At 39.6% G+C, this 23329-nt stretch overlaps 1 protein-coding gene across 2 annotated transcripts in view; it reads left to right on the forward strand.

Moving 5' to 3' along the window:
- The window catches only part of LOC107041443 (tetraspanin-5), a 107664-nt gene that overhangs the window by 555 nt on the left and 83780 nt on the right, over positions 1-23329 (forward strand). The window lies entirely within an intron of this gene.

Raw genomic sequence — 23329 nt, forward strand, 5'->3', positions numbered from 1 at the left:
TATATATATATATATATATATATATATATATATATATATATATATATATTTTGCCTTTTAACGTTGTTAAATAATTTAGCGATCTTTGAATGTTTAAATTTACTGATGGCCCAGTCTCTTTCACTTCATTAACCCTTCATTGGCTCCAGTGCCTTTGATTTTCATTTTTTTGGCGGGCGGGGTGGGAAGAGGGGGGAGGGGATACATGCAAGTGAGTCTCACTCGTGCTTCTAACATCGTATAAATTAGCATACTCCCCCGGCGACAATTATTCCACTGGCGTGACTCGGTTTTTGCGTACATTAAGTCCCTCGTGAGGCGACGGGGGAGACTGAGTAACTCAAAAATGCCATGTTAGCTGGGAGCATAATGGCAAAAACATATCATGAATAGATATATGAAAGTTTTTTTCTCTTTGCGCTATCTTGCATACTTTATTGAGGTAGGCGCCCCATCTACTGGAATAAAATTTAAAAATTAAGTCATTAAGGATATCCAAGTACACTGTTGGGATTTTTTTTTAATTTAATGGAAGATATTATAGTAAATCTCGTGAGAGTGGCATTGAATCGAATTTAGGAGAAAAGTGGTTATGAAATTTCAGGTTTTAAGTAGAATTCAGGGAAATTCATGAGTTTTCGGTGGGAGTGAGATGGAAATGTAACGACTTAATTGAATATTCAGTGGAACATGAATGCTAAGAAACAAAATGACATAAATTTTCAATTTTTCCCCGAATTTTCCTGATTTTTTAAAATTTTCACAGGACACTTAAACTGAAAAATCAAGTATTTTATTGATTTTCAGATCATTTGAAGAGAAAATCAACGGAATATTTGATTTTTCAATAACAAGATTAGCTGAAATTTCAGTGAAACTTTAACACGATAAAAATTTCCGGAATTTGGCATGGAAAATTCAGACAAAAATTTTTAACAGTACTTTAGTTATTTTTTCTTCAGTAAAATGCTTTTCTACTTTTGTAGTCGGATATCAGAGATTTTATTTGAGCCCCATTTGAGCCCAAGTTTCCGGAAATTTTGCAGTAATTTGATTATTTAAACTTTGCGGGTCTGAATCTCGATGTTGAACCATTGGAAGACATTTTAAAATTCTAAAAAAATGAGAAAGTTTACTTTTGAAGGAAGATGAAATGAAATGATTAAAAAATTTTTTTATTGTTTGGAATTGTAAAAAATTTATTCATATTCAAAATTTTACCGGAAATGGAATTCATGATTTGAAAAATAAGGTTTCCGAAATTTTAAACAATTTCAATGATTTATTCATAAGCACGAATGTTTAAAAAAATAATCATTCTATGCAAAATGTAAGTTAAATGATGCTGGATATTCATGACTTTTTTCACATTTTTCTCACGCAATTTAAATAAAATTTTTATTTACATGATAATGAGTTAAAAAAAAAATGAATAAATTTTTTGCTCATCCAAATAAAGCCTTCATTAGTTGAAAATGGAATCATTAATTAGACATCGAATAGAACGAATTTATCAACATGTCATAATCCCCTATTTGGATTATAAATCATTTCCTGCAATTAAAACATTTCTATTGCCATAAACATATGGGCTTATTCATTTTCATAAAAATCGTTGGAATGGACATAAAAGACAGTTTTATCTGATTTCACTGCATTTTTTTTAAACTCAAAAATGAGACCTGATTTATCCAAATTGTCCCATTAGGTTAGAGCTATTGAAAATGGTCTATTTTGCCCCACTCTACCCTAAAAATAATGCATAAATTGTATTATTTCGTTTTACGCTGGGGGATCTTTTGTATCTCAGGGAATTAATAAAGTGCTTTTGATCCCTCCATCTACCCCATCTTTTGTATTCGCTTTTATCGTCGAGTTTTACAAATATTCACATCCAATAATGCAAAAAGGCCTTCTAGGGAAAATGCAGAATCGCGTGAAGGCGCGTTTCGTGTTACGTTAGTAACACGCAACACGAGTGTGTATACTGTTCTTTATGAAAACGTCAGTGTATTGCCCCCTTTGCTGGAGTGTAGTCCCTTCCGCACCAATACATGGGGTACCTTTAGGGATATACATCGGCACTTTTTGCTGTCCCTGTTACGTCCGATAAGAGGAATGGGGTATCCTTCCTACTCCCTCTCTCGCGTTGGTTTTTCCTTGGAGCATTTGTTGGCTGCGTCGAGAGGCGTTTGAGGAATCTTATTATAAAACTTGCCCCGTCGAGTGGCTCTCGCAGAAAACCGGTTTTTACCATTCTACCGGTTAAACTCCACTAGTTCGACCAATACAACTTGGGGAGAATCAAAGGCGCGAGGACTTCAACGAGCTATTTGTCTTCATGATTCGAATAAGCCATGTTACATGGATGGGATATCGGTTCCGGTATGAAATATTTATTTGATCGATTGATCGGGGCTGTGAGATTTTTATAAAAATGAATCATGGAAGAGTGACGGGGAAGGAGCCGAGACTGGGCCAGCAGTTGGCCGATGGTCTGCCAGACTTGGTTCCATTTTGAAAATTGTTGTCAAGCTTGTTTTCATCAAGTATTCTCAATGGGAATCAATCTGCAAGTGCCGACATCATGCCGACTTTGTTCGACAAGTGTCGGTCCAGCCCTGGGCGACCGTCGGCACGTAAAAAACGGACTCTCCGACCTGCGAAAAACGAGAAAACCGCGAGGCAACTGACAGAGACCTTTCACACGTTCAAAGAATAGGTGAGATGGGAATTATTCGGGGAATAAAGACCTTGAGGGGTCATAACTTTCTTTCCTCCCGCCCACACTCCGCTCCCAGCCATATACAGACTACAAAGAAACAGTGCTCATTACATTCCGCCTTCGTGCGACTTTGAATTTCGTTCGTCCTCGCTTCCTCTCTCAGTTTTTCACTGTCTGAATTTTTTTTCACTCCTCTCTCACTCAGCGAAACAACCGTTAAGGTCCGGGTTTATTCCCAGGTGTATGGCTGTGTACTTGCCGGATTACAACGGAAAAAATACCTCGCTGTATAATCGTATCCAAGAGGGACGACAGAAGCGGAAATTAGAATGATTTTCGTTTCTCCCGTGGATTCTAGACAGAATTATAAATGATTGTTTTTCACGTAAACACTGGACCCTCAGAGCTCAACACAATTGAATCTCTCAAGGACCAATATCAGGTTTATTTCTTCCGCTCTTTGTCTCATTGGTAATTGGCCCCTGTGACGTCAACGTTTTTCCCCTCTTTTCTCATGTTTTTCGCCGACTTTGCCTGGATTATATATACCTCAGACAAGTGTTCAGAAAAAACGTTAACGTAAAATGAACAAAACCAAGGCCACGTCACTTCTATCGCAGCCCGCATCCACCACGTTTGGCTCACCAGCGTTTTTGTTTGATACCAATCTTCTGAAAAACCACTTCAAGGGAGAGAAAAAGAGAAATAAAATGAAACAATTGGAACGTGTCCTCTGGCTGGATATTTTTTTACCTTGACCAAGAGAAGCCAACACCAGTGGCGTTAAAGGAACAATGTTAAAGCCTCGAGTTTTATTTTTTTCCCATCAACTTTTTTCCCCCTCCACAGTCTATGAACAATATCGAAGATATTGAAGATTTCAAAGTTTACGTCATTTCCGATAAAAAAAATTATATTTTTTACTGTTGACGTTTTTACGAGGCAGTAACCCCAGGTAAATATTTCCTCACACTTCTGTTTCACCGTCACATTTCATTACCTTGAGCGACACGAACAGCAGCAACTCACTTTCAATTCATATCATTCTATTTTATTACCTTCCGCCCCTTCTCTTTTACTTCCGTCTTTGGGTTTTTCTTTTTATCCAGCATTTCGCCTTGTTATCCCTTTGTTCGTTCCACCTGATGTCTACCCCCTCGACGAAACCCGCTGACTTTAATCGAATTACATGCAGGTATTATATACCAAGTTAAAGTTGAAACAGGGTGAAGTAGATGTAAAGTTTTCTCCTGTGTCACTCAACAATGCATATCCTCTTTATCATCATGGAGACATTAAACTAACATCACTCACCTCATTTGCACTCCTTGTCAGTAATGAAGACATCATGAAACTTTATTTGAACCGCATTCATGGTGCTGTGCCAACACTTGATAACTGAGTTTGGTCGAGTGTTATCACTCCAAAATTGACGAATCAGTGAGTCAGCCTAGGGGCCAACATTGGGCCGAGGTTCGATCACCGGCGGCCTGAGCCTGGGCCAATGTTGGGTAAAATCTGACCCGTTTCTCCCCAAATAGAAATTACTACGACAACATGTCAAAGATGGCTCTTGCGGATTTACTAACAGCAGCAACTCACTTTCAATTCATATCATTCCATTTTATTACCTTCCGCTCCTTCTCTTTTACTTCCGTTTTTGGATTTTTCTTTTTATTCAGCATTTCGCCTTGTTATCCCTTTGTTCGTTCCACCTGATGTCTACCCCCTCGACGAAACCCGCTGACTTTAATCGAATTACATGCAGATATTATATACCAAGTTAAAGTTGAAACAGGGTGAAGTAGATGTAAAGTTTTCCCCTGTGTCACTCAACAATGCATATCCTCTTTATCATCACGGAGACATTAAACTAACATCACTCACTTCTCTTGCACTCCCTGTCAGTAATAAAGACATCAGGAAACTTTATTTGAACCGTATTCACCGTCACTACTCGAGTATTGGGAATATATAAGTCACAGATTCAATGAAAACTTGGGGAGTAATTGGATTGGGTGCGGGTGAGTGAGTTATGAAAACGCTATTAACTCGTATTGAACGTAAATTTAGCTCAAAGGTACCTTATTCAAGAGTCTTGATGCCCGTGTATACCTTTGCTGCATCTATATCTTCATCGTCTTTGAACGCACCTCCTAGCATCGACTTTTCATGACATTTCAAGCGTCGTAGACGTCTTTTGATACTAAATAAACCTGCGTGATAGTCATAGAGGGAGCAGATAGATACGGTAGTCGGAGAAATTGACAATGGATGAGATAGCACTGGGCGGTATATATGTGCTATTCTATTCATCTGCCACAGTGGCTCCTTATGTGAAACTTACACTGCTGAATGTGAAGCTGGATATGGTTCAAGAGTCGAGGGACATTAATCAGATTTTCTTTTCTGGTCTCTTTGGGGAACTTCTCGGGGTCTCTTGTCACACTTTTTGACGCTAGGTGCTGATCCACTGACAATATGTATTCTGGTTAATTATCATCAGTAAACTGTAATTTTATTAGACTTTGAGATAAGTTTGGGAATGTATATTATATGTGAATTAAGCTTTATCACATTGTGTGATGTTACCGTTGGGATAAATTAATTTAAACTTACTCGAATGTAATTATTTGATGGATGTCGTGATGTTAATGGATAACCCTCATTATATTTCTTCTTGACATTTTAATTGATCTCTTCCACCAAGTGAGCGCATTTTATTGAAGAAAACTAACGTTTGTAGTTAATGTTATATTTTATAGAAGGTTGTCAACTCGGGATTTAATGGCATTTGTCATATCTCAAGTTGAATTTATTGCAAACCTGAATATAAATTATGATCGTTTTATTTTCTCATATTAGGATGGAATATCGTATTCATCAACTTGTGGTGACTCGGTATATGATTTTAATGCATCAAACTCAACTCTAATTTTATTATACTTTGAGATAATTTAATGAATGGATATGATATATGAACCAAACTTTATCTTACGATGTTAAACGTTAGAATAAAATTTATTAAAGGTTACTCAAATTGAATTATTTTACGAATGTCGCGATCTTGATAGACAATTCTCATTACAATTTCTCGAGACTAATTGATTTTGTTCCACCAAGTGAACGTGTTGTATTCAGTAAAACTGTAGCATTTCACATTTAACTGTAACTGTAACAATTTTTTTTGTATTTTATAGAACATTGCCAACAAGGAATTTGATGTCATTTCTTATGTCTTGAGTTGTATTCGTTGCAAACCTGAATATGAATTGTAATCGTTTTTTCCTCTGCAGTTTTCCCTTTGGGCTTTTAATCTCAGAACATCACAATTCTTTTCTATCGGCAATAATTTTTTAGAATTCCCAAATTTTTGTTCATCACCTTTCCTTTTTCCTTTTCCATTGACATCTTAATCTTAAAATTGATGAATCTATTTCGACGTTTCAAATCGAGCTTATTTTCGATTATTCTGCATTAACAGAAGAGCTCATGAGGGACTAAAATTTCATTGTCAATTTTCAAGTGGTACAAACAACTGGGGACAAACTAGGAATTTCAGGATGAGTTCCGACTGATTCTGTTGGACTCCACGGGTGATTGGTTTTCATCGGTACAACATGGCTAGTTGGATGGAAATGTTGAACGTATGTATCCCAGAATTCGAATGCCCTGGCTAGGTATAATGGAATCATAAACTAACGTCGTCCACGTTACTACAAGTTTGTATACCCTGACGGGTAGTGGGTTGCATTCTGTATATACCGTCGGGGGTCTATTGTTCAGTCTTGTTGGAGTGCAACTGTGTTTGTACGTATTTTCTCTCTCACTTGCACCAATGGGCTGTTGCCTCTCGGGTCGATGGCAGGCGCGGTCTTGCGACAGATTTGATTGGTGCCGTGGACTCACGAATGGGCTACGCCTATGATTCTATTTTTATTTCTTTTTCATATATCACGGGGAAATATATGAATCGACGGAAATTAAATTTCAATTGCGAGAAGACTTTTTTCAGGCGGTCTGGTAGGTGGAGACATTTCCTGGATGATTGTCTCGGCTGTCCTCATGAATTCACTCATGGTCCAGACCTGACGTACAGGTAGTCGGTATTTGGATAAAACAATGGCGTAACCTTGGTACAGTGGTGACTTTCCAACTTCGGAAAAGAAAATTTTCGCGCAGTTTTATTATTTTCAACCTGATGCTCGGGTTCACTGTTAGAAATTTTTTTCAATTTCATGGAAGATATTATAGCAAAGCTTATGAGAGTGACATTGAATCGGATTTAGGAAAAAAATGATTGTGAAATTTCAAGATTTCCGTGGGAGTGTGACGGAAATTTCACAACTTGATGAAAGTTCAGTGGAGCATGAATATTTAGAAACAAAATGACATAAATTTTCAATTTTTCGCTAAATTTTCCTGATTTTTTGAATTTTTACAGAATAATTTAACAGAAAAATAAAATAAAATATATTGATTTCCAGATCATTTGAACAGAAAATGAATGGAATATTTGATTTTCCAACTTCAAGATTTCCGGAAATTTTAATGGAACTTGAACACGATAAAAGTGTCCGGAATTTGATACGGAAAATTCAGACGAATAAGTTTTAACAGTGTTGATGAAATGTTGGGTAACATGACCTGTTTCCACTCAAGTAGAAATTACTAAGACAGCATGTCAAAGATGACTCCTGCAGATTTACTAACATTTCGGAGCCTCGGCGTATGTTATCTGGCAGCCAAACTTCCCCCAGTACTGTGCGAACACTCGATAACTGAGTTTGGCCGAGTGCTATCTCCAAGATTGACGAAATAGTGAGTCAGTCTAGGTGCCAACATTGGGCCAACGTTCGGCCACCGTCGGGCCAACATTGGACCAATGCTGGCCGGTTCGTCCTCTATACCAGGGAAACTTCTTGGACGAAACTCTTCCGTTATTGAAAGATATAAAAGTGAGCGGCTTTCCTCATTTCCACACCTAAATTACGTAACATCGGCATAACCTTGGCCCAACACTGGTTACCCTAGATCAAGCTTCACCCACCGGTGCCAGTAGAAGCCCCAACTAACGCTGGTTGAACCTGGTGGAATTTTCTTCAAATAAAAAACAGCTTCGCCCAATGTTTTTTTTATTCTCAATTTTATTTTCCATCCCGTGAAAATTGATTGGATGTGATGCCAAGCTGAAAATTAATCATTCTCTGTTCTGTGTGTGCATGTATACTATTTTTTCAATTTTTCTTCCTCACATTTTTTTTGTTGATTGATCCGAACCGAAGCTGTATGAAAAGCCTCGTGTCTGTATAGAGCCCTCGACGGAAATTCATTTCGTGATCGGTTTATTTTGCATTGCGGTTCGCTCATCGAGCCCCGCACTTCATAGCGAGAGGTCTCCACGCTCTCTCCGGCTGCGTGCCTTGTTTAATTGAACGTTTCCCTGGTTGGTATTATTAATCAGGAGTATATACCCCCAAGTTCAGTTGCGAATGAATCTCGAGTGAGGTATAACGTGAAACAGAAATAATTCCCCTGATTTTGATGTATGATTAATGCGGTGAAAATTCGCGGGAACATGAAGAATTCGGTGGACACTCTACATCGATTGAAAGGGGTTGAAACGTAAATTCAATTCTGTTAAGTGGAAATTCCAGCATAACTCGCATTTCAGTATAAAAAAATTACTGGTAGAATTTCACATTGAATAGAACAAAAAACAAGTGGAAAATTGCTCTTGTATTGCATATAGTGCACTTATTTTTGCTAATAAATTAGCAATATGCTTCCAAATGGTTATTTTATTACTATTTTTATTTTATTAAATTGAATAAGATTTCTTTTCAACTTAGTTGAATGCTATCATCGTAATTATTCTTGCTATCCCCTTTTTCTATATAACCGATTGTCTTTTTTACGATTCTATCTCTTCCCTCAACCCTTTGATAAAATTTTAATAGAAAAATTCCATTTATACATAAAATTTTAATTTATAAAAATCAAATTAACCAATATAACTATCGTAATCATCTTTTAACTTCGACTTATTGGCATTAAAACAAGTCTTCTAAGCTATGAACGAAGATATCCCCGGAATTCTGCTTTTAAAATATAAAACACTTTTTCAAATTTTTAAATAAATCAAAAGAACGATTATTGATATCGCCTTTATCTTTGAACTTGGTCAAAAGGACATTCAAACAAATTTTTTAAGCCATCATTCAATCAAATCAGAATATTGTTTTTAGTTATCACGGAACAACCGATTTTCGAAAAAATTGGAAAATTTAAACAAGTAATCGATGAATTAAAATTTAATTAATGGTGACTGATAGGGCTCAACAATACCTACATTAAAGAGAAAAGGTTCAGTTCCATCCATTCATTAACGAACAATTACATTACATTACATTACATTAGCGGACGAGGTCTAAAAATTGCCCTTTTCGGATTTTATATTGAGCGAAAAATCGATCGATCATACTGAGCTCGATATAACCCAAAATATCCAAAACTTAAATTTGAACAATTACAAAGCCTCCATTCGTAAACAAAAAATACATTGCTCATTCCTGCAGCCCCTGAAAATTAATTGTCTCGTGCATGAACAATGATAGCCCGAAAAAAAAGTATGAATCATGTCGTGCAGTGAATGGAGAAATGACAGGTGCTCACTTTTCATCCCTTGGCAAGCCTCAGGTACCTGGCAACCACAAATTAACTGAATTATCCTCATTGCATTGTGAGGGAGTCGCAATATTGCCGTGTGCACTAATTCCATTTCAGAATCAAGCGGAGAGGCAATGGTTGGCGTGCACACGCACGAGTAAAGTTACGGCGAGGGGACCCTACTAACCCAACTGTTTTGAGATATCGGTGTACCTCATACACACTGCCTCAACCCATCCAACTTTGGATTTTGTTGGAAAAGTTCATCGTACATGTGAAGCACGTTGAGTACCACGCGGAGATATCAAATTCAAAATGTCACGGTGGGATGTACACATGTAAGTTATCCACCTCAAGACGCATCTTCACCATCGGCTTCTTAATTAATTTCAAATGTCAATGTCAGAGTGTAAGGGGGCTTGATCAAAATTCGCTGAATTCGTTTAATAAATGTCACAGGCTTGAGCCGAGGGTGACGTCACCCCGTGACGTTGGGAAAAAAAAATATTCATGAGTGGCGGGAGAATACTTTTCTTTGTCTTCTTCATTGATTTTCCGGGGAGATGTTGACAATGGCTCCGAGAATAGTGCTTCATCATCAAAAACAAGAGTTAAATCATCCTTCTTCGTGTGCAGAAATACCATTGGAGATTATTTCTCACCAGAATCGAGCGTGACAGCCATACATTATACCAACTCACGCTTTATTTACGCTCAAACATCATTTTCGGAGTGAACATTTCAGGATTTTTTTCTGCTTTCCACCCACTGAGGAACTGAGTGGGTGAATATTGAATTGACACAGCAACAAAAGCCCCTCGCAAAGTTTCTTACGAGTTCCTTGTCCCTCAAACTTCTCGAATGAAGAATTCACGGCCTGAAAGCCCGGGAAGTAATTATCAAGACGCCTTGGGTTTTGTTTCGAGTGACTTTCATAAATTGATTTTCATCTCATACTGTCGCTCACGATGATGTGACAAAAAACGTATCGCGGATACAGAGTGGAGTTTCGGGAAGTTGGTTTTTTCGTTTAAAGTTTTTCGGAGACACTTGTGGATCTGCACCGTCTGCCCCTCTCGCTTGAGTGTCTCGTCAGGATGTTATTTTTTTTCCTTCATCCACCCCCTTTGGCTTTTTTCCCTTTGGTCTCTCTCCACGCGGTTCTCTCCTCTGTCCCGTATCTCATTGCCGAGCAATTGAGGGACGTGTCCTGGCACCCATGACGCGCCCAGGAAAATTGCCTAGAAAAAGAGACACGAAAAAAACTTGTTTCCTATTTTTTTTGGCTTCTTTACATTCCCATTTGACTCGACTTCTTTTTTCGCCGGTTTTGTTGAACTATTTTTTTCAAACAGCAAAATCTCACGGCAATAACGTTTATCAAACGGAAAACGATCCTCCAGGGTGAGAAGGGGCGAGGGTGAGGTGGCGCAGTGGCTGAACACCGTAAATCCTCTCAATTTTCGACTGCGCTAGAAAAAAAAATCCCCGTGAGACTTGGACTGGACGAGTCGAAACTACGGCTCTAAAAGGCATTCGTCCGTATCATGGAATATCGATGAAAGGAAATGTTACCATTCTCCACTACCCCATTTCCAATTTTCAATGGCCAAGTACCCGTGAGAGTTGGAAATCAATCTTTTTTTTTCTTCATCAAAACGTTTCCACTAATGAATGATAAAACCACTATCGCGCCTTGTGCAATTAGTCAGCGATTCCTCACCTCCTGGAGTTTTAAAAAAGAGTAAGAGGAAGAAGTCGCAGTGGAAGCGAGAGGGGAGATGAAAACGCCGGCGTCATGCTGAGTCTCCATAAATTATTCACGAGGATTTTAAAAAATCGATTAAGATAAATTTGTATCCGCACGGGGGTGTTGGATGGACAATTGCTGGATAGTGTCTATAGTACAGTATACGGTACTGTTATACCGTGATAAATAAAACGTGACAATCGTTGAGGGGAATCGGAGCGTCTCACTGTCATTCCGGGAAAGAGAATATATTTATTTCCTTTTTTTCGCTTTATCTCACTGTATTTATCCTCCAGTTGTTCGCTTTTTCATCCTCCACTCTTCACATCCTACTCTTGGGGGATTTAATAGCCAAGTGGGTCATTAAGTTCGCTTAGCGCGTTCCTAATTGCGAACACTACTCTCACCCCATCCATCCAACCTCCTTCTCCCACTGTTGTACTCATCTTTTTCCGGGACAACGCCTCATTGAAAGTTATATACCAAAATTTTCAGGGTAATATGCGCCGAGAGCTCTCGAGAACTATTTTGGGTGGAGCGGTGGGAGTTAACCATGGTTGGCCAGGATTTTTCTAACCTTGGAAAATGTTGGTGAAGTCAAGTCGGATTCAACCTTGGTTGAGAAGTGTTGGGCCAGCCCTGGCCGAAGGGTGGCTATCAATATTTTATGAAAATTTATAAATTTGAAGCTAGAAAAACAAATTCTGAGCCAAGGCTGTGCCATCACTTGAGCCGGTAATCATTTCTATCTAGATAGAAAGTTTAAAACGGGCCAACATTGACCCAGGAGTTCGCCAACCCGAGAAAACGAGCATTTTGACATTAAGCTTGATTGTCGGAGGTTCGTCCCATCCTGGGCGACGGTTGGATCAAGGGCTGTTTTTGAAGAGACGGCCAACCAGGGCAATGCCAAGGTTAAGCCAAGGCGGCAAGGGCTGAATCTTTTTGACAATTCTTACCTGAATTATTTTTATTGTGTCACGAAAATTGTGATCTGCTAGTGGAGTTGATAACACCAGGTCAACCCTGATTTCCAACTGTTGGCTCAGCTATGGGCGAACGTTGGCTACCAGCATTCGATCAAGATTTATCGGTTTGGGGCCAGGATAACCGGTGCTGTCTCAAAGTTATGATAGCGCTCGGATCAGTGATAATTTTTGCCGTGGTAGAACGTTGGTAATGGGCCAACCCTGGCCCAGGAGTTCATCAATTCGAAAGAACGAGAATTCTGATGTCACGAATTCAATTCACTTCTGATCTCCCTCGGCGCGACAAAACTGGATCAACCTCGATTTTCGACTGTCGGTCCAACCTCGGGCGAACGCTGGCTCCCACCACTGGACCAAAACCTTCCTTTCCAAGTCCGGGGCACCCAGTCCCACCCCAATGCTACCCAATTCCCGACTCAGGCTTCAATCTTTCCGTGTTGCCGGTCCCGATGAAAAATGACAATTTTTATTTTTCACGAACGAGTTTCAAACTTTTTCTCGTATTTCACATGTTGTAGAAAACTTATTACCTCCCGTCATCATCACATACTCCTGTCTGTTCTGTTGAACGAAAACCTGTAAACTCATCCAGGTGATTTCCAGTTCAGTTGCGATGGAAATCATGAAACTAAAAACAAAAACAGGATGAAAAAAATAGGGTGACAGGGTTCGTCGACCCTTTACCTAGCGTCCGTGAGTCATACGGGCGATTAAGTATGCACGTGTTGTACCCTATCTTCCGCCCACCGGAAAGTGTCATGAAGCACGTTATTTAAAGCTCTCTCTCGCACTCCCACCTCCTTCCCCGCGGTTTGAAACTCATATGCAGTGTATGTAGCACCCTCTCGCTCTATCGTTGGGTGCGAAATGAAAACTGCTTTTTATCCGCTGGAAAAGATTCGATAGCCGAGGTCACAGTGGATTAAGCTTCATCCGGTATGAGCCTTTGAAACTATATATTTCTCTGCACGCCCTTGTACAATCAAACTTGGGTATAAATCACGTCTACATGCATTTGTGATTTGTTTTTTTTTTGGCCAGTGCTATTGCATACGAAAAAAAATTGAAGGGAAGAGATTAAAATGAATTTATACATCGTATGGTTTTCAATCCCACGGAGAGTCGGTTCACCACTGGCCGATCAGTCTGAATCTACGTGACAACGAGACGTGTGAGAATTTAAAAAAATAACAAAAATACGGGTATTAATGTGGACAGAAAAATTGCTATCGCACACCAGACGCGCATAAAAGCGGAAATGAACTGCGGGCATTACACACGGAAAACAAAAAAGTTGTGCAAATGTGTATGTGTATGTGTGCCAGGAGTATATTTTATTTATACAGGAAGCTAACCTCCCTCCTAGGTAGTAAGAGGATTCATGGTCTAGAAAAACGTATAAACTCTAGTACCAAAATCGTAAAAAAAAGACGCACACACCGTGTGTCGCGGTAATATTCGAGGAGCATCGTAAAACCAGCGTCATTCGCTCTTGAACCCTCAAACAAGAAATTTTTTCATAACTTTGCCGAGAGTTTCTCAGTGGTGAAGCCCGAAAATTCATCGGTGTTTTGTGCCATCAGGGTCAATGGCCCTGAACATTATGCAGAAATGCAAAAGCATGAAGAAGGTAAAACAAAACTACGTTTTTCGAGAAGAAAATGTTGAAATTACTATTTTTCCCGTCATTTTTCGTCAGGAAAAATCAGTTGGTAAAAAATTTCTCCGACTGCTCAAAATTAAAAATTAGAATTTTTGATAATTAAAAATTCAAGCTGAAAAAAGTCTCTAACGCAAATTTTTTTAATAGTTTTTCGAATATGGTTAACCATTCTGAATGACAAAAAGTCGTTATTTCAAATGTGTCAATTTTATTCTCAAAAATTTCTTATGGATATCAATTATAATGAGTGCATTTCCACAAAAAGAATGGGAGATGAATGGAAACAGTGCAGCAGGAATGAACGCATTTGGGGAGGAAGTACTTTATCGAAACTGGATTATTGATAGGAACCCTCTCAACTGTAAAGAGTTACACTGTTAAAAAATTAGGGTGAAATTTTTGGAAAAAGACCTAGAATTCGATTTAAGGAGAAAAAGTCAATGGAATTTCAAGTATCTCTGAAAATTCAGGAAAATTCCTATTTTTTAACGGCAGGAAGACGGAAATTCCATAATTTACGTGAATTGATAAGTGAAATGGAATATTCACTGCCAAATTTTGCAGGCAATTTCTTTAAAAATTTTGGAATTCCAGAAATTTTTGAAGATATTCCCTGGAAATTCGGAGGAATCTGGAATTCAAGAAGAGGTCTTCCTGAATTTTCATGATTTTTCATCTTTTTTCCAGGAAAAAATACACAGAAATTGACAGTTCCCAACGGATTTCTCCACGAAATTATGGATTTTCGATGACAAAATTCCTTGAAATTTCAATGGAATTTCAAGTTTCTCGGAAAACTCAAGTAAACTTCAATTTTTTTAGCGGCAGGAAGACGTAAATTGCACAATTTACATGAATTTTCAAGTGAAAACGAATATTCACTGCCAAATTCTCTTGAATTTGCTGGCAATTCCTTTAAAATTCTTGGAATCCCAGAAATTTTTGAAGGAATTCTCTGAGGATTAAAAAAAATCTGGAATTCAAGGCGAATTTTCTTGATTTTTCATCAATTTTCCCGGAATAATTAAACGGAAATTTTTAGTTCCTACGGATTTCTGTACAAAATTATGATTTTTAATGACAACAGTCCCTAAAATTTCAGACATTTCAGTGGAAAATTTTCAACACTGTATCGTTCATAAATAAAATTTATCAATAATAACTGTAACATTTTCTGAAAAAAAAATTTTTTTTCCCGAGGTGAACCTCCCCTCAATGACCCTCTTTAGTAAAGAAAAAAACCTTGGAGACTTTGAGAGTGCACGACTCAGCTCTCACGAGGTTTGAGCGAGGGCAGGACCAAAGAGGCCGGCGACAGGCCCTCGAGAGCATTAAGTATTGACTTCAAAAAAAGCGCCGAGAAGAGGACAAAAAACCTGGAAGACAAACGTTTACAATTCATAAAGTAGAGGTATTTACTCAGCGAGTAGTGCCAACCTGGAGTACATCAGAGTGCTTAATACCTTCATCACCGAAATAAGTGGACATGCATTCCCCTAGTACTTGTCTCGAGAGATGGAGTTAAAGTTGAGAGGAAAGCCGATAAGTGTATTACAACGCAGATGACTTTTATCGAAGTTAATTGGATTCTCCAAGTGAAGAGGGAGGGAGGAAAAAATTGAGGAAGAGAAGTTATGGGGAAAAAGCCCGTATAACACACCGACAGTTCTACCCAGATGAATAGCGGATTTATGAAGTTATTATGGAGATGGAATATCAGCTGCTGTCGCCATAGCAGTTCCATCCATTTTCAGTCGGTCGAGAGGTGGACGATTTACGCGATTGAACAAAGAAATGGAGTTACCGCGGACTCTTCACCCATGGCTGATTGAGTATAGGGTATTATGCCTCATAATACACCTTGTTAACTTTGTAAAAGTCCATTTCACAATTGTTACCATCTGATTGTGAGAAACTATATTTTCTCTGGTTCATTAACCATTTCAGGGTCTTTGTGCCGCTCTTCAGCGAGTTCTTTTAATTCTACAGTTGAAGGTGGTTGGGGGGAGGGGGCATATTGGACAATGCCGCGGGCGAATTTTATGGAACTTTATGGGTACCGTGAAAAATGGCAATTGGGTGATTTTCTCTTTTCCTCGTCGGTTCCCTTCTTCTCGGGTGATTTTCTTTTCAACCTGCCCGGGAAACTTACTCCTTGACCTAGACGCGGAGAGCACGGAATCGCCTTTCTTCATCATGGCCGCTCTACCATGGTCGACATTACTCTTCATCTTTACGAAAATGCCCGCGAGAGTCTCAAGATACTTGGTGAGCAGAGCGGGCCAGGGGTATCCCCTGCCGGAGGGCACTGTAACCATATATTTTCGTGAATAGAAGGGGATTTTTCCTTTTTTTTCGGCGGTTTAATGAATGAGACAACCATTAGTTAGAAGGGTTGGAGGAAAAAGGTAGGTTGGAAACTTCACTTTAGTTGGAGATGGAAGAGGTAACGCGGAACTTTTCGGGTCGGTAAGCGGCGGTTGAATTTTTTTATCGGGTTGGGTCATTGGTGGAGCCTGGCGGATTTGGGCACACACGTTAGATCAACACTTCCGCCACTAAAAATTAGTGTCCGTGGGATGTTTTATTTTGGGACGTAAAACCGAAAAATCTGTTCTATCAGCGGTTCCCGGATTTTTTCCCCGTGAAAATCTCCCCCCCCCCGCGATTTATCACCTTTTTTTCAAATTCAGCATTCACTCGGCCACTGTTTTTTAAACAAATCCAGGATCTGTTTTTTTTTCATGTGATTAAGAACTCCCGAGTCGAGGATTTCGTTGTGATTAGACGTACATAGGTCTTTCAAGATCTCTCCAGACCTAGATCGACCTGGTAAGTCCGAATCAGTTCTGCGACGTAGTTTTCCGGAGACCTTTCGAATCCTCAGTTCTTTTCGGCCCTGAAAAGTCCTTCTCTATACTACCGAGACGACGGGATTTCAGGAGGGGGTGGAGGGGAAGGAACGTTGATTCGAATGATTTGAGCGACGGGCTATTCAGAACTCTCAAAAGTATGTGGAAAAAATGAAAACTGGAAAAAAAAATTTTTCACCGGAGCCCAAAGTGTCAGATCTTGGATTGTTTCAGGGGGAAAGTCGGTCAAAGGGTCACAAGGGTCACGAGGGCCAAAGTGTCAGATCTTGGATTTTTCCAAGGGGAAAGTCGACTTTCGCCAAAATCGAATTATTTAAGCGATGGGCTATTGAGAACTCTCAAAAGTATGTGGAAAGAGTGAAAACTGAAAATTTTTTTTTTTCACCCCGAGCCAACGGGTCAGATTTTCGGTTTTTCCCGGGGGAAAGTCGACTTTCGCTAAAATCGAATTTTTTAGCCGGGTGAACGTTGATTCCCACTATTTAAGCGACGGGCTATTCAAAACTCTCAAGAGTATGTGGAAAAAGTGAAAACTGAAAAAGTTTTTTTTTGAAGATTTTCAAAAGGTCAGATTTTCCGTTTTTCCAGGGGGAACGTCGACTTTCGCCAAAATCTAATTTTTTAGCCGGGTGATCGTTAATTCCGACTATTTGAGCGACGGGAGACCTCCCCGAAATGAGGGCTATGAGGGCCCGAGCCGAAGGCGACGGCAATATAACCCTGAGTCAAAATGTCATCGCAAACTCCCGCGTGGCATATACTGTTTTCACCCCGAGCCAAAGGGTCCGATTTTCCGTTTTTCTAGGGGGAAAGTCGACTTTCGTCAAAATCGAATTTTTTCGCCAAGTGAATGTTGATTCGGTACTTATTGACACCTCTAATGCCAATGACACCCTCGGAGAGGCCAGAAATGTCAAAATAAAACATTTTCATTTTCACTTGGAATAAGGGTCTGATTTTTTTTTAATTTCATTTTTCATTTAGACAACGCCTGCAACCGGAGGGACGAGGGTGGCTAGAATAGATTCTGCAACCTTCTCCCGAATTTGTCAGGTCCAATTATTCGACTCGGGAATTCAGAGAAGTTGCTGCCTGAATTTTCAAAATTTTCAATGGTTTTGAGTACCGTATGCACTGTTAAAAATTTTTGTCTAAAATTTCAGGTGCATTTTTTGGAAATTTTTATCGAATTTAACTACCCCTGAAATTGCTAGAAATTTTGCCATTGAAAATTCAGAATTTCGTAGAAAAATCAAAGAAAACTGTTAATTTCAATTTCATTTTTCCCTAAAAATGAATGGAAAACCAGAACCTTCCAGAAAATATGTTTTTGAATTTTCAGAATATATTTAACCACTAATCTGGAAATTAGTAGTAAAATATCCAGGAAATTTCACTTTTTTTTCTAACAATGTGACTACTTGAATATTTTACTTAAATATTCAAGAAATTAATGATTCATCCATGAAGAAATATAAAGAAATTTCACGTAACTTTGTCATTGTTTAAAATTCCAATCTTTTTGACTTGAAATTTCAAGAGTAATTTTCAAACAGTCTAAGTCTATAACTGGGGTAACCACGCTGCGCTAATCTCAACCGAGGACTTCACACTTCAATCCAGCAGATGAGGAGAGACACACACCGAAGGACACCCCAGTCCTCGACGGCAGAGTGGTCATGCCAACCTGAAAATTCATTCCACGACCATTTCCACTCCCGTGAAGTCGGCGTAAACGGGGGTATTGTTCTCTTTGAGATTTCAAGTGCCCGATATGAAATGAAATTACGAAAATGTTAGATGGAATGGCCCAGATAAAAGTGTCCTCTAAGGTTATGACAGCAAAAATATCCCCTTCCCTTTCCCCTTTTTATTATTGCATCAAGAACATTATAAAGTGGGTCAGATATGAGCCAGGATGCTGCGATGCGCTTGGACGCGTAACAGAGCTAAGTGCACTTATGTGGCTTGCTACTTCTTGAGATATGAACGCGTCGTTTATCGTTGATGTTACAACCCCTCGAGTGGACGTATGAGAAAAATCTTAGCATCGCAGTCCTCAGGTCAAGTTTTTCGTCAATTTTCCTTTTTCTATTTCTCCTCCGCTGAACTTTGTTTCTACTCTTTGTTGGGTGATACAAAGGGCCCTCTCAACGGCTCTTTCTGATGTCTCTGCCAAGACTTTTACCACCCAAATAACCAACGAGCAAACACTCAGATTTTTTCACTGCCTCGTATTTTCTCAACTCCCTTTGATTTTACCAAAAATCTCGGATTCAAAACTTTTCGTGCTGCGTCTCGTCATCACCGTAAAATCGCTTTGAAATCCACGTGTTCTTTTTCGAGTTTCCCCTTTCCTCCCTTCACCAGAGTCTCCCGTTGGAGAAAAAATTCGTTCAATTTCCGTCTGGAAAATCCTTAGGTAATCGTCAAACCCAGCGTTATATATCGTGACTCCCAAGCATTTGCCTCTTTCAGTCGAATGCGACTTTTCCCCCTGATCGTTTTTATCCCCCTTTCAAGTTACCCAAAGCACACTCACCCTCTTCCAACTCCCCCAACACACAAATACACTTTCGTTCAATCGTAATAAAAAAAAATGGTCCACTTTGAGGCGGGGAACACCAGCCAATGAAATTCACGAAAACGCTGACGGAGTGTATGAGCATGGGGAAGTTTTTCTGCTAATAACTCGGAAAGTGAACGTCAATACTGATATCCACCCTTCGCTGAGGTCCCCCAGCATCGACTGTCTGTGAAATCACTCGGAGTTTTTGTTGCCGATTGGACGATTAGCTCGAGTCACCCTCCTGCATAACAGCTAAATCAACTCCTTGTTTACTCACGAGATCTTAAATATTGTTGGCTCAATGCCATATGTGCAATAGACGATTTCATCCGTAGTTGAGGAAAGTTGATCAAGATGTTTAGGAGGAATGCTGGAGAGGATTAATGGGATGGGGGAGTTTCCAAGAAAATTAGTCGACGATTCAGTCAAATATTACACAACTATATCGACGGCTTGATAACAGACAAGCGTAGGTGCTATAGATCCCGTAGGTTGATATCCTTCGCTATTATTAAGGTGTTGATTCATGAATCACCCAGGCAACAATTGTGATATCGAGCTGATGGGCTGGAAATTTCCCACGGAAATTTCATGGGAAAACACATGGATTGGGTGATTAGCTCGAGTCACCCTCCCTTCATAACAGCTAAATAAACTCCTTGTTTACTCACGAGGTCTTAAATAGCGTTGGCTCAATGCCATATGTGCAATAGACGATTTCATCGGTCGTTGAGGAAAGTTGATCAAGATGTTTAGGGCGGGTGCATGTGACGATTGGTAGGATAGAGGGGTCCAAGAAAATTAGTCGACGATTCAGTCAAATATTACACAACTATATCGATAGCTTGATAACAGACAAGCGTAGGTGCTATAGATCCCGTATACTGATATCCTTCTCTATTATTAAGGTGTTGATTCAGGAATCACACCCGGGCAACAATTGTGATATCGAGCTGATAGAGTGGAAACTTCCCACAAAAATTTCATGGGAAAACGGGTGAATGGGACTCTTAACTCGAGTCATCCTCCTACATAACAGCTAAATCGACTCCTTGTTTACTCACGAGGTCTTAAATATTGTTGGCTCAATGCCATATGTGCAATAGACGATTTCATCGGTCGTTGAGGAAAGTTGATCAAGATGTTTAGGGCATGTGATGATTGGTAGGATAGAGGGGTGTCCAAGAAAATTAGTAGACGATTCAGTCAAATATTACACGACTATATCGACAGCTTCATAACAGACAAGCGTAGGTGCTATAGGTCCCGTATGGTGATATCCTTCTTTATTATTAAGATGTTGATTCATGAATCACCCGGGCAGCAATTGTGATATCGAGCAACAATTGTGATATCGAGCTGATAGAGTGGAAACTTCCCACAAAAATTTCATGGGAAAGCGTATGGATTGGGCGATCAGCTCGAATCACCCTCCTGCATAACAGCTAAATAAACTCCTTGTTTACTCACAAGGTGTATATTGTTGGCCCAACGCCATATGTGCAATGGACGATTTCATCCGTCATTGAGGAAAATTGATCAAGATGTTTAGGAGTGATGCTGGAGAGGATTAATAGGGTGGAAAGGTTTCCAAGAAAATTAGTGGACGATTCAGTCAAATATTACACAACTATATCGACAACTTGATAACAGAAAAGCGTAGGTGTTGTAGATCCCGTATGCTGATATCCTTCACTAATAGCACCTTAGCACCTTAATGATATTAAGGTGTTGATTCATAAATCACCCAGGCAGTAATTGTGATATCCAGCTGATAGACTGGTAATTTCCCAGGGTAATTTCATGAGAAAACTGGTGAATTGGACGATTAGCTCGAGTCATCCTCCTGCATTGCAGCGAAATAAACTCCTTGTTCATCCACAAAATCTTAAATATTGCTGGCTCAACGCCATATGTTTACTAGAAGACATCATCCGTCATTGGAAAAAGTGGATCAAAACGTTCACGGTGATGTTGAAGTTGATTGATAGAGTGGGAATACCTTCCTCAGGTTTGGTCCAGTGATTCAGTCGAATAGTCCGTAACCATATCGACAGATTGATAACAAATACGCTGTTATGGATCCCCTATGCTGATACACTGCTCCAACACTGACTTGTCAATTTATAAATCATCTAGGTAGGAATTATCAGGAACATCGAGAGAACCAACGCATTGCCTCCGTCTATTGGTGCCCATGCAACCAATAGACACCATCATAGGCAGTAATTCCATCATATGTGCTTATACCCAACCTTCGCACGAGCTGGACCAACAATTGCCAATCAAACTCGGCCCGATATTACCTCCCTCTGCTGTTGCTCTACATCATCAGGCTTCCCACCAAAAATATACAAATAGTTACTAACAACGTCGGGAACTCGGGCAACTCTGGCCAACCCCCAACTCCTAAACTACTGAGGGAAATATCGATATAATATCACAAAACGAATTTCTTGCGTCGAATATCTCATCTCTTAAGGATAAAAAGCTTGGGATAAGAATTCCGCATAATGAGTCAGGCTATGCAGAAATCCTGTGAAATATTCTTGACTTGAAGACGAACACTTGGCGATAAAGTGAGAATTTCTTGTCTCAAGAAATCGTTTATGTCGTGTCAAAAGATGAGAAAATTACTAAAAATACTAAAAGCTTTGAGTCAGTGAATCATTGAGCAGAGATTTTCATATTGAAGCGGTACAGAATTTATACAGGGGAGGACCTTCAGATATTTCTAAATGATAACTGTCACTTGCTCTCAATTGCAATGAGCTTGAAGGAAAGCAATAACATCTTGTCCTTCTCTCAAACTTACTTTGTCTCTTCGGGAATATTATCGAATTTCCAGAAAAGAATATCATTTTTTCATTCAGCAGTGTTAGAAATTTATTGAAATTTCGTGGAAGATATTATAGGAAATCTCATGAGAGTGACATTGAATCGGATTTAGAGAAAAAATGGTAGAATTCACGGAAATTCATGTGTTTTCAGTGGAACATTGATGAATATTCAGAAACAAAATGACATGAATGTTTAATTTTCCCCTGAATTTTTCAGAATTCACACAATAATTGTAAAATGAAAAATCAAGTATTTTATTAATTTCCAGATCCTCCGAACAGAAAAAAATGGAATATTTGATTTTTCAATGACAAGATTTCCCGAAACTCCCGTGGAACTTGAACACGATAACAATTTCCAGAATTTGAAACGGAAAATTCAGACGAAAATATTCAACAATGAGTATCACCCTCCTTTTACCCGAAGAGAATCCATTTCTTGTCTGAAACCTACCACGAATTGATCGAATGCCATGTTCTCCTCTCAAAAAATTATTTCTGTCATATTACGTCGCTTTTTCTTCCATTGTCCAAGAACCCCCAACCCCCGAAAATATGACCCAAATTCACAGTGTGCTGTATCCGTTTGATCCCTCCAACCCCCTCGTTATTGATACCAATTAATGCACACTGTGAGCCGCATCACTACAGGACCAAATTGTTCCGCGCGGGATAACAATGGCCGGTGCATTCCTTCGTGTAAACGATATCCGGCAATAGCTCCCTCCCCCCGTGTGCTTGCGCCCTCGTTAATGATTTACCCACATGCAGATATACGTAATGAGCGCATGCAATGTTGATGTTGGGAGGGGGCGGCCGATTCAGGGGGGGAGGGGGGCGGATAGGTATCTTTTCTGAGTACACAGTAGCATGACGACAGATCTGCAAGTAGTGGCTGGGATCGATAAAGGTTGAGGACCCTCTACCCTTAACCCAAATGCGTCCAAGCGTCACAAAAGCGATATGAGAGTGACTTAGTACGCAGGTGCAGCGCAAACACATCACTCTGACTTGCGCGATGGTTAAAGGCTTGGGGGAGGGGTGGGGGGTAAAAATAAGAAGATTAGAGACAGAAAGAGGAAGAGGAAGGAGAGGAAAAAAATGTAAAATGAAGAACGGAAAACGTTGAATCTATTTTACATTCCTTTTCCGATTTCGGATATGTCCAACGATGCTCGCTAGCTGCAATTTGGCTTGAGCCCCCTTCGGAGAACTGTTATAGTAGTGAAAAAGAATAGGGGAGGGGGGGGG

Source organism: Diachasma alloeum, unplaced genomic scaffold (genome assembly GCF_001412515.2).
Source record: "Diachasma alloeum isolate Michigan unplaced genomic scaffold, Dall2.0 Dall_scaffold_00365, whole genome shotgun sequence".
Classification (NCBI taxonomy): Eukaryota; Metazoa; Arthropoda; class Insecta; order Hymenoptera; family Braconidae; genus Diachasma; species Diachasma alloeum.